We start from the raw sequence: 12,935 nt of genomic DNA on the forward strand, positions 1-12,935 counted from the left end.
GCCTTATCTTCTTACTGTGTGAATTCTGTTTCTATTTTCAAGCAGGAGGAGAGGGAAGATGGCAACCCCCATTGCTTTCAGAGACCATTGTAGACAGTATTAAATATCATGCACAATTGATAGTTGAAAGGATGTTGTTGAACCAAGCTTTAAGGTTCTTCAAGCAGAGCCACATCAATCTATACAAACAATAAGCACCAAGGAATAAATGCTACTCATCTAGTTACTACTATACATCATTTGCAATCTTGCAGTGAACGTGAGAACTCGGATCAAGTTCATCATCACTTCCTGAATAGTTTAGTTTTTGACATGTTTCAGCTTCCACTTGCTTCCGATCGCAGAGATAGCCTGTTGCAATGACGCCAAACCACAGATACTTTTATGTTTGCTACATCAGAGAAGTACCATCAAAGGCTTCACTTGCTCGATCAGCAAAAGGATAAGCTCAGAGGATTAGTTAGTTGACAACAACTCAGATTCCTTCCTGTGATTAGTACTATCTGTGTGACTCTTTGGTGTCAGATTTGCACATTGCTTACGTGTTGTAGCAGCTCCCTGCAATTTGTACACTTGTTCAAAAGGTTATCTGAGATTAAAGCAAACACATTGACAAATTTTCACTCAGAAATCAGCTACTGACCGTGCCACTTACAGGCACTCTCTTTTGTGTGCACTCCCAAATAGAAGCTGAACATAGGCTGTCACAAATATGTCCTCTCTCCAACACAAATTTTATTTCGATGCTCGATCAATTAGACCTTCAAACCGAAGAAGACACTCAACTATCACCAACAGCTTGGCGCCACTTTAATCAAAATACTCACCGCAGCTGTTCATAAACTTGCACTCGGTCCCAAAAATAGCCCTTGCAGTACTGGTCAGTCAGACAGATCTTTGGCAAATACTCTAGCTTTCCTTTAAGAAACTACTCGAACAAACAAAGACACTTGTCTGCACGGACACACATATCAATCAATCAATCAATCAGAGCATTTGTATAGCGCACTACTCACCCGGAGGGTCTCAAGGCGCTGGGGGGACGGGGTCCCCTACTGCTCGAACAGCCAGGTCTTGAGCTGCTTCCTGAAGGCGAGGTGGTCCTGGGTCAGGCGGAGGTGGGTCGGAAGGGAGTTCCAAGTCTTGGCGGCCAGGTAGGAGAAGGACCTTCGTCCTGTGGTGGCTCTTCGGATGCGGGGGACGGCTGCGAGGGCGTGGCTGGTCGATCGAAGCTGGCGTTTGGGAGCGTAGAAGTTGAGGCGGCTGTTGAGGTATCCTGGTCCTTGGTTGTGTAGGGCTTTGTGTGCGTGGGTGAGGAGCCGGAAGCCTGCTACATCACTTGGATACCCTATGGGGTGATAATCCACACTATACAACTGTATATGTGCTCCATCTAGAGGAAAATAGAATCCTGTGAGACCAGAACACATTCAAAAATAAAGTTGTGGAAGAGGTACATTCATCTGGGAAGGGGACTATGAGCCCCTGGCTTAACAATCAGATGACTATTTAAAATTCACACACACTGTTGAGCGAGAAGCTCTACACTTTCTAAACGTTATCATCATTCATTACAACAGGCACCTTATAACTTACACCTACCACAAACCAGTAGATAGGAATAGCCTCCTGAGATTCAAAAGTTTCCTTCCCCGTCCATTACAGGAGAACTTGCCATATGAACACTTTTTAAGACGTTGCAAGATCTGTACTAAGACAAGAGATTTCAAATGAAAAGCTGAAGACCTCTGTATAAAACTCAGGGAATGGAAGTATGCAGAACATATAATCCTGAAGTCACTAAAAAATGCTAGCAACAAAAGGGATGCCCTTTTAGAGCATGTGAACAACAAAAATGAGACTGAACAACTTGTATGTGTGACCACATATATCCAGGCCATGACCAAGGTCAAAACGAGTATTAACAGAAACTGGTCTATTCTCAACACTGGGGCACTACAATTGGCTAAATCACTATTTGTGAATAAACGCAAAAAAAATGTATGCGATGCCTTAGTACACACATGCAAATAGATTTCAGTTACTGAAAGGAACACAAATACAATTTTGTTGAACCTCCCAACCCATGCAGTGGGTGTAGAGTTTGTCATTTGACAAAGAAAAGCACATAATTAAAATTGGGACTAACACATAAATGGCTACAGAAGGGACACTTGGAACCCCACAAATGTACTGTATTTGAATACATGCCTGTGTAATGAGAAATATGTGGACATGACCATGAGGAAAGTAAAGTTGAAGATCAGTGAGCATAGGTATGGTGGTGTCTGAGAGCGGTATATCTTGATTCTCCGCTTCTTTTTCACGTGTGTGCATAATCATCAGGTCTACTTAGGTTATGCAGCCTCCACCAGGAGGATTTTACCCAAGGTTGGTGCAGTAGTGAGCCAGTGCTTTGAACCAGTGGCCGCAGATATTGGTCGGCGAACTGGGAAAGGGGTTCGAGGATCGAACCAATCCCCGACACTATCGGGCATCCTGGTGGTGGTATTCGTCCTTTGTGTGTTTTAGGGAGGGAATAGAAGTAGGGGGTTCTTGGTGTGGTGGTTCTCAGGTAATCCCCCTCTTTTTTGGAGATCCAGTTGTTGGTCTCCCCTTCTTCTATCATCATGGCTATTGTTGTTTGCAGTCCTAGTAGTAAGGCAATAGAGGCAGAAACATGTCGACCAATCTTTTAACTCCTTCGCTACTCAAAGTGCAACTGTAACTCCTAAACAAGTAAAATCGGATGCACAACTATTGAGTTTACCAGACCCGAAATCAGACCTATTAAAGTTTTGTTCTCCTGATCTCTGGTCTTTTTATCTCTGGCTCACTACTGCACCAACCTTGGGTAAAATCCTCCTGGTGGAGGCTGCATAACCTAAGAAGACCTGATGATTATGCACACACGTGAAAAAGAAGCGGAGAATCAAGATATACCGCTCTCAGACACCACCATACCCATCACGTGCATGAGGGTCTTTATATTGGGACAGAATTCCCCCCGCCAACCATCCTGCAGACCTAAGGTTGATCAGGACAAGTGATCCTTTCCCCCTTGATTACAAGATATCCTTTGGAAAATGAATGGATCAATATTCCATCTCCCCCACCTCTGATTAGAAGATCAGTGAGCATAGACATAATCGTCGATGTAGAAGAGCAACCACCAAAATGTCCACTCATCAAATAAATATAAACCACACTGTCAATGATTTTCATTGGACTGTTAAAGAACACAACCAGCCTCACCAAATAAATACTGACTTCAGCACGCTACTTCTGGAAAAAGAATGACAGTGGATATACAGGTTGGGCACACATATTTACAGTCTGAACAACAATATTACAGGGACCCAGTTGAACTAAAACGTATGGGTTTCTATGTAAGGAGTTACTATATGATCCACCTCAGGCTTACATCATGACATATTGATAGGTAGTGACTCATAGTGCACGCGCACACACGCACACACACACACACACACACACACACACACATACGCACAGTGCTGAGGGACATAGAGGACACACATGGACATTCCACTGCAGCATGGACTCAAATTCTTAATTTTATTTTGTAACTTTTTCCTGGGGACATAGAGTTTGCATCCCCCGTATTAGCCTATTTCTATTTAATATAGATGTGATGAATGTATTGTTAATCTTCTAAATCTCTATTATGCTGCATCCAAAAGTTTAATTGAAGATATTGCTCTGAAGAGTAAAAGATACCACATCACGAATTACAAGATGGCCGCCACATTCCCATGTTTTAGGGCAGAGTAGTTACAACAGTGGTCCAGTACAGCACATGTCTATACAGGTACGCTGAGAATTACAAGATCGTTACCGCATCACCGCTCATTAGTGTGGACCTGAAAATACGGTGGTCTAGCCATGACACACGCCTTCTTATTTTCGTGTATACTATGGCATTCTACGCTGCATTTTGGGAATTCCTGTCAGTGATTCAATCTCTGGGTCAAGATTGGAAGGACTGGGCAATTAATTTTATCTAGCAGTAGGAAATAGTGCCGTGCCTAGACACAGGAATTGTGATAGAAACATGACTACATTTAGCAGCTGAACCTATTATAAGATGGCCGGCTGGGAGCCATTTTTCTCGAACGACTCCAGGTGTAACGGATCATCAAAGCACAAATAAGACTATGCAAGGACTACACTATACAAAGGATTGGCAGTAGGGAACAATGCGCTAAATAGTGTAAATCAATACCTTGTTTCCGTATATGTATAGCTAGCATATGCTCTAAGGTGGAGATACAACCCCTGCAAAGGGTTATAACAACAGGTAGATAGAAATCTACCATCATCAACACAATTTCCCAACCTGAGCAACTCTAGAGATTAGAAATGTCCATATCAATAAAAGCCTTTTCAAACTGATATGATTTTCCATGTCTTCTTTTATTTGTTCCAAAGTAAAATCTTTATTTTAGTCCAAACACTGGGTACAAATCATCAAGGGGTTCTTCAATAGACGCCGATCGAAGAATGCAAATCGAAGATACCAGGATACTCCATTACTGGTTTTAAATAACGAGACCAAGAGCATCAAGAGGAACGTATATTTATCAACTAGATGAGAATTTTCGTTCTAGCTGAGATTCGGGTCAATATGTTCGAGATTAACTACCAGAACTGAGGTCATGCATACAAGATTCTCGCTGACTTTCACTAATAGATATTCGCTTTCATTTGGATTTCAACTTCGCTCATTTTCGAATCAGAAATTAAATATATACTATTGCCCTGATGAAGTCTTTTGGCTGGAAAGCCTACACAAAACACGTGTTGGCAAGATCTGTGGACTATGCAAGGACTAGCTTGCGCTACCTCTCCAGCACATTCAGGAGATAGGGTCTACGGAGCATGGTTTGGAAGTCAACGTTGAGTGCAGTAAGTAATACTCCTTGCCCCTGGGTCATTAGTTAGTATATTTATTTTTCTTTGCTAGCAATGTATTAGGCAGCTCTAGACATGTTGTGGTGGTTGCTCAAAATCAATTGGTCCAGTGCCATACCCCGGTACCTTCCCCACCCAGAGTTCATGGCAGTGATTAACGCTTCCCAGCTGTGCTGGGAAGGTCATCAGGTGAGTGGAGATCAGGCAACTCTGGTCTCCGGGGGAGGGCCAGCTTCACATCAGATGGCTGGAGTTGCAGGCCATCTGTCTGGTTGTGAAGAGCTTTATGCTGTCCATCAGGGGGAGACTGATGCAGATTCTTACAGGGAGTACCAACACATGACACGCTGGTAAGTTCATAGCACGTTCTGTCTGCGCTGTGTGGATGTTTGTCCATGTACTTATGGATCTAGATATTTATTACTCTTCTTCTTATTGAGCATATCCAATGTGCTACCCTATTTCTCACCCTATATCGCCCTCAATATATCCTCTACCTCAACTCTGACTCATCTCAAACCTCTTACTACTCATTCCAATGCACTCCCCTATTTCTCACTCTATACCTCTATCAATATATCCCCTACCTCCACTCTCTCATTCCTCCCAAGCCCCATACCACTACTATGATCCCCAAAATAACCCTTTATAGACTCTTTACTCTGCCCCTCCTTGCATCATCTCATTCCTTTTTTCTTTTCCGTTCACCAAAACCACCCTTTCTAAGCCCTTCCCTCTGACGTTTCCTCCTCCACCTCACTTTTACTCATCTCAAGCCTCCTCCTACTGCTGTGAGCTCCAAAATATCCCTCCACTATCCTTTTCAATCCAAATAACATACTAACATGTCTACCACTCAAATTAATTTTTATATTTCACTATACTAATTCACCACTAAACCATTATGGGTTCCAGAATAGTGTGCTACTCGCTGAAAAAGCGCTTTAAACCTCATCAAGGGTAACACGTGCTATATTAATGCAAACCTTTTTCCCTTTTCTATCCCTCCACTATCCTTCTTAATCCAAATAACTGACTAACATATCTACCACTCATTACTTTCAAATTTCACTACCCTAATTCACAACTAATCCTTTATGGGTTCCGGAGTAACGTGCTACTTGCCGAAAGACTGTATCGCCCACTAATAGTTCACTTCTAAATCTTAAACTCTGTCTCAAAGAAGAGATATTTCTGTTATACCCACGTGTGTTTTCACTATCACTATTTAACTGCACAGGTAGAGATAATAGTGATAATCTCACACTTACGACACGGATGTGTTGGGGTGGCACTCAAAAATAATAGATACATTGCTGTACACTGGTAGCAGCAACTACTGTGCATGCAAGACCATGTAATCAGGTCTTTTGGTAAAAAGCATCTTTGTGAAAGACATGCTCCATTGTAAACCTTTGTTCATTTCAGCCCTGAGGAATCGCGAGTGCGATGAAACACGTGTCGGCTGGCTGTTCATCACATTAAAGACTCCAAGATCTACTCATTGAGAGTTCTTTTGTTTTGATATTCTGTCATTTTGATATATGCCTGTTTTATTGTGTTACTTAACACCATATACACTGTCTTGAGTGCAACGGCAACCAATTCTGTTCATACATGGGTAGTTCTCTTTGTTTTCTACTCAACTGAGTGGTTCAAGGTTTTTCCACTCGCCGTCTTGCACCAAAATAATTAAGAATTTTACACTGATGTGCGTACATACGGGCTGTGCACTCGGTTCTAACTGATCAAAAACCTTCCTATCCTGATAGCACTTGAAAACCCCATCAGGGGTAGCAAGCGCTATATAAATTCAAACCTTTTTCCCTCTTCTATCCCTCCGCTATCGTTCTCAATCCAAATAACTGACTAACATTTCCTTTACTCAAATTAATTTTGTTTTTCACTATACTAATTCACCACTAATTCTTTATGGGGTCCGGAGTAGTGTGCTACTCACAGAAATAGTGCTTTGACACCTCGTCAGGGATAGTAAGCGCTATATAAGTGCAATTACAATACAATACAATACAATGTAGGGCTGTTTCTCCCATGTTTGTCACAGAGTGTGACGTTTAATCCCAGCAAGCACCCGCATTTGCTCCAATGAGGCCTGGATAATCTCCGTTGCCACGTAGGTCCCCACCTAAAACAGTAGGAATCTAACGGCTTACATTTATGTATATACTCTCCTCTTTGTGTGTGAGTTTGTGATGCACTGTGTGAATATACTTGGATAATGAGATGATTGCATGATATTTTGCACACTAGCTGTTACAGGTACTTTAAATCACACCAGGTCACTTATCCCGGCTTAGAGCTGATGGTATCTCTTAGGTTAGAGAGCTCAACATTTTAGAGTGTGTAGTGCAGTGCAGAGGTTTCATTGCTTAGCCTTTTCCATGCTGATGACGGAACCGCTCTGTCATCAGCCGCGGTGGCGCTGTGCTGATGACGGAGCGGTTCCGTCATGGCCCGCCCGACGCGCCTGCGGGTCGCTGATTTCGCACCTGCGCGGCGTGTTCTATTGAGCGGGCGGGGCCATGACGGAACCGCTCCGTCATGAGCACAGCTCAACCGAGGCTGGTGACGGAGCGGTTCAGTCACCAGCATGGGTGCGCCGCGCGGCCCCCCGCCCCCTTAGCGCTGCGGTGGAATAGCCGCCGCAGCAAAGGTGTTAAACCACCCATATTCTAATAAAAACATAATTTTGTTTCTGTGTTACTGCTCCTTTTTTAGAATTATTGAAGTGGATTATCATCAGTTTTCAAACAACTTACCCTGTCTAGAAGGGTTGGATAACTATCTCTTGATCTTGCATGGAATGCGTTCAGATGCATAAGTCCTACTAATTATAGGTTAGGAGTAAAAGAGTCTTATAAGTCCTGATATAATATGCACATCTAATGAAGCAGACGAAACATGTTGATCTAGAATAGACATAATGGCACAGTAAATGCCTCTTTGTGTCATATGTTTTAAACCATGTCACACGGCTCATCTTATTAAAGAATTGGGTTAGGGTTCCCTAAAAATATTTGTAACCTTTTCTGTCCTAAGAGCCCACGAAGTATATAGAGAATATCAAAGTGCTCTCTCCCAATTCGAGGTTCAGCTCACCTTGTGGTGATTGCCTCACTAGGTGAGGCCCCATGATGAAGCATGTCACATAATTAGCATGTGGGTGTCCGTTCTATAAGAACATAGTTGGTGTGTTTAGTGAGCACTAAGGAGAAGGGCATAGTGAGTGCATGTTTTGGGAGACGCCCTCCACTTTTGGTTTATATGTAGACAAATTAGTCAAGGATTTGAGTCAGGCAGAGTGAAGGCCAGGCTCTATTAAAACCCTAGGATGGCTTAAAAAAACCCTAGGATGGCTTAAACTCCTGAAAATTATATTCCCCAAAATAAAGTGCAGATGGTAAGTAAAACTAACTAAAACATGAACTTCGTAGATAAAAGTGCAAGATATCACTGATGTGTAAAAAGTGTCAAGCAAAGTAAATAAAACAGTAGAACGTTCTATACTCATTCTATACTCGATCAAGGTCCTCACATGAAATAAATAGCACTGCCGTCTTACTTAATATACGATCTGCAATTAAAAATCTTTAATATTTTCACAAGATCTCAGAGAAAGACCAGGATCTTATTGGTTTAACAGAGACCTGGTGGAGAAAGGAATGTTGCATTATTTTAAAAGATGTAATGTCCCTGCTTATCAGATAGGTACAGTTTGCCAAAAGGAGAAACAAGGAGAATGTGCACCAATGATTGATCATGAATGTGAAAAGCTTCTGGTAGATATAACGCCTGCCCCTGAGGTGTTTAAGGTTAAATTGTCACAAATCTGACACCATGCTGAAGTTCTCTGGGTATTACTGGATCTGTAAATCCTGTGAAGATGGTTCTTTTCTGCCAAAGATAAGGGCAAACCCTTCCAGTAGCCACATTGCTGCTGAAGCTAGGAAGCGCTTAAGCAGAATGTGCCTTCTAGATGAGGAGGCTAAAGCCCAAGAGCAAAAAACCTCCTTGACGACAATGATTCCCAGCACATTGAAGACAGTGGCCAAAACTGGTGAGATGGTAGCTACAAGAAGCACTGAGGAAGAAACAGGAGAATCAGGATGTGGAAGAAGGATTGGAAAGCAACCAAACTGAAAAACTCCAAAGAATGGACTAAGATTGCAGCAGTGAGAAACACTACGACTGATGTACTCGAAGCTATGGGACGCAAGGAGTAACCAGAAAGTGGCCCTTAACTAGGGAAGGACCACTTTACATCAGAGAGCTATATTGTATTGGGAAGCTCCCCTAAAGTCCCTATGGGATGTGTCCATTTTGGATTGAGAAGGTTTAAGCCTTCCCAAAGGCTTCAGTGAAGCACTCTGGAAAGAAGAAGGAAAACGGAGCTGAGAACGCTGGGCCTGTTTCCAAGTATGACCCCAGGGAGAGGAAAGCAGGACTGGGAAGCAGCACCAGCGGGCCTGCTGTAGTGAAGTACGTTTTTTGAGGGGTGCGGGGCAGGGAGGCTCTTGCACTCCCTCCTACACACCCTGGTGGTCTGCACAATATGCGAATCCCAACTGCGGCAGGCTGCTCCTGCTAATGATGGCAGGTGAGGGTGTGCACTCTGCTGCAAGGCTTCCAGCTGCAGCCGGTGAATCTTGCGATGTTGGTCAAACTGGTTGGCTAGGCAAATCAAACTGGCATTTGTTCCCCTATTACTAACCTCCAAGCAGTTGTTCCATCGCATTACTGGGTAGTAACTACCCCATTGTTTAAACGGAAACGGCAAGGAGGTAGCTCTTTCTCCTACTTGGCCGCCACCTTCTGGAACGCTCTCCCCTTGTCACTCAGGAGCTGTAACAATCTTTTGGTCTTCAGGAAGGCCTTGAAGACGTGGCTGTTTGAGCAAGCATATGTCTAGGGATTATGGTTTACTTTTCTCTGCCTTAGCGCCATGAAACCTACGGGTGTATGTGCGCTCTACAAATAGTTATTAACATAACATAACTTTACTTCCCATTTAAGTAATTTAACTAACATTAAGTTAAAGAGTTCTGATGGGTAACCTGAACATACATGTTCATGCTTCTCAAAACCCTATCCAAATTAAGTGTAAAAAAAGATCTAGCCTCGCAAAATTTTAATATGACCAATATTTTTCCAAAACACAGAAAATATGTGTTTTATAATGTCTGTAGTGATAAAGTCAACTGCGCTACCTCACAGGCTGTCACTTCCACATGGATGGGCCATGGGATCAAACTAGATTTAAATGAGACTGCATTAAAATTATAAATGAGTACCTCAATGACTCAATGGCAATAACCTAACTAAGAATCCCAACTTTATCATGACATGATTGTGTTGCATAAAAAACACTGCCATCCCTACATGATGCGCCACACATTGTCCAACAAAAAGTTATTCAATATGAGATGTGAGTTACATCAGCTTTAACACGTTTGATGACAGAACTATTCTCAAATCAAAAATAATTAATGGCTTTTTTTTAATAACAGTTACAAGAAGGTGTTAATAAGTAATCTCAATATTCACAGAGTAGTTTTAGAACCCTAAACATTACAGTACCAGTTTTTGCAGCTACTAATGAGTTGAGAGAAACACTAGGTCACTCCAATGAACACTGTACCGCAGTAAAATGTAACCACTTTGCAGATAATTTTTTAGCAAAAAATAAATGCAATTAAAGCACACTTCGATTATTGCTCTATATACACACTATCAACAAAATTGGGCCTCCAATACACCCTACATCTGAAAAAGTTGCTTAGTCAGTTTACTAGGTTAAATAATGACCACAATGTTCCATTAATAAAGAACAGCACATTTTCCACTTCAGGTGATGATATTTTGCCTGCCAGATTGCACAATACATTTCTTCTGAAATCTCATTTTGCGTTTAAGTGATTATGAATATCTCTGTATTTAGGCTATGTTGCTTACAAATTGAAGAAAGCATTTATTCTACCATTACTTTTCAAAAAATCAACATTAGATGGAACATGCAGTTTTTAATGAACTCTCCCATTCTGTATAATTGCAAAATATGCTTCATTGATTAGAAGTGTTGCAACTGCAGTTTTAGGTGATCTCCGTTGCTGCTTTGATCAGCCTGCAGCATTGATTCTACTGGATCTTTTGATGGACCTTTATACTATTAAACATCAAGCTCTGCTAGATCGCTTGGATGGTTACTGTATCAAAAGCGCATTTTTTACCTTGTTTTGTAATTTTCTTCTGGGACGCACTATCCAGGTAACAATGAGCTCTTATTGGTCTTAGACAAAACCCCTCACTTGTGTGGTACGTTAGGGTCGGTGTTGTCCCCCTTTGCATTTCAATCCATACATGGTTCCATCAGCCCATTTGATGCAGTCTTTTGGACGGACCCTATTCCTGTATACTGAGGACACCTACATTCTTCTTATGGTCAATGGTTATCCCACAGCAAAGGACGACCATTTGCAAAACTCCCTTGTGAATCTCCATATTTGTATGCTACAAAATTATCTTAAAGTTAATGGTGGGAAAACTGAAATCCTATCCTTCTTTGGTATGATTTATGTGTGTAATCTTCCTTTTTGGCTGGCAACACTTGGCCAGAAATCCAAGCCTGCCTAATGTGTTACAAACCTAAGTGTACAGTTTGATATGTGCTTTACATTGGAATAATAAGTAAAATCGGTAGTGAAGAAAGCCCTTTTGCCAATACGTGTTTCGTCTCAAGCTGTTGATGTCACAGCAGACTTCCTCAGGGCAAGATTCTACAACAAATTATAATTCAAAATTAAAAACTAATATTGGGTTCGTATTTGAGAAAGTTAAGGAGTTGTGACAGGCCCACAACCTAGATCGCATCGCATGCTCTTAGGCTTCACGAGGTGTTATATTAGGAGTTTGGTGCATCTTCAACTCAAAGGCACCCTGTGTCAAACCTCAAGCTTATATCCCATTGTGCTGTGCTTCACAAGGTGTTATATTAGGAGTTTGTTGCATCTTCAACTCAAAGAAACACTGTGTCAAACCTCAAGTGCAGACATAAGGGTGACAACTAGACCCGTCAGAAATGAGAGTCTCAAAAAGACATTTAAGAAAGTAGAGAGGCTAAAAAAATGAACAATCCAAGTGGTGGGATGCCACCACCCTTAAACAATACATGAAACAATCGAATTCCCAGGGGACTACGTGCCCACATCTTCCCCACATATGACGATCTTGAGGAAGATCTAATAAGATGAGCAATAACTCCATGAATCTAGAAACTAATGGAGATATTGATTATTAATGCAGAAAGGAAAGTAGGCAAGTTTCAGGCTGAAATTAAGGAGATGGAAAAGGAAATCAAAGACAGTAACTTACCAGAACCTACACAAAAGAACTACGAAATACTACAGGAAGTCTTAAGTAAACATCAGGAGGAGATTAAGTTACGTAAGACAAGGAAACTCAAGAGGGATGAGAGGGACTATCCAGGAAGCAGAGTCTTTACTTTTGCTAGGAAATTTGACCACTTTGTAAAAAAAAACAGTGCAGAGTGATATATGACAGTCATCTGAAACTATAAGCAACAGTTCATCGAGTATAACAACAAGCAATAATGAGATGAACCAAGACTCTGGCGAGAGCACATCTGAACAAGGAAGAAATAGTTTTTTTAGAGGAGATAAGGAGAATACGGATTGGCAATGGGAAAATGAACATACACCCAGGCGGTGGCGAAAGACCAGGCGAGGGAAGGGATCAAAGAGATCAGTCAGGAGACAGAGCAGGATTGCGCACGAGGTCTTGGACTAAGAAGAAATAGGGAACAGTAAGACTGATCATGGGAGAATGGAAGTTAAGTTTGTGAATTTACCTGATAAGATATTGTCTGATGATATGAATAAAGTGTTGAAGAAAGGCATCAGTTTTTGTCCCTCTGCACATTTGAATATTGATCTGGTAAAGATTGACATTTACAAATTTGTAAACTC

General features: G+C 41.7%; 1 protein-coding gene across 6 annotated transcripts in view; it reads right to left on the reverse strand.

The window, feature by feature from the left end:
- PPCDC (phosphopantothenoylcysteine decarboxylase) overlaps positions 1-12,935 on the reverse strand; it is a 1,035,307-nt gene that overhangs the window by 673,891 nt on the left and 348,481 nt on the right. The window lies entirely within an intron of this gene.

This window comes from Lissotriton helveticus, chromosome 3_2 (assembly GCF_964261635.1).
Source record: "Lissotriton helveticus chromosome 3_2, aLisHel1.1, whole genome shotgun sequence".
In the NCBI taxonomy this organism is placed as follows: domain Eukaryota; kingdom Metazoa; phylum Chordata; class Amphibia; order Caudata; family Salamandridae; genus Lissotriton; species Lissotriton helveticus.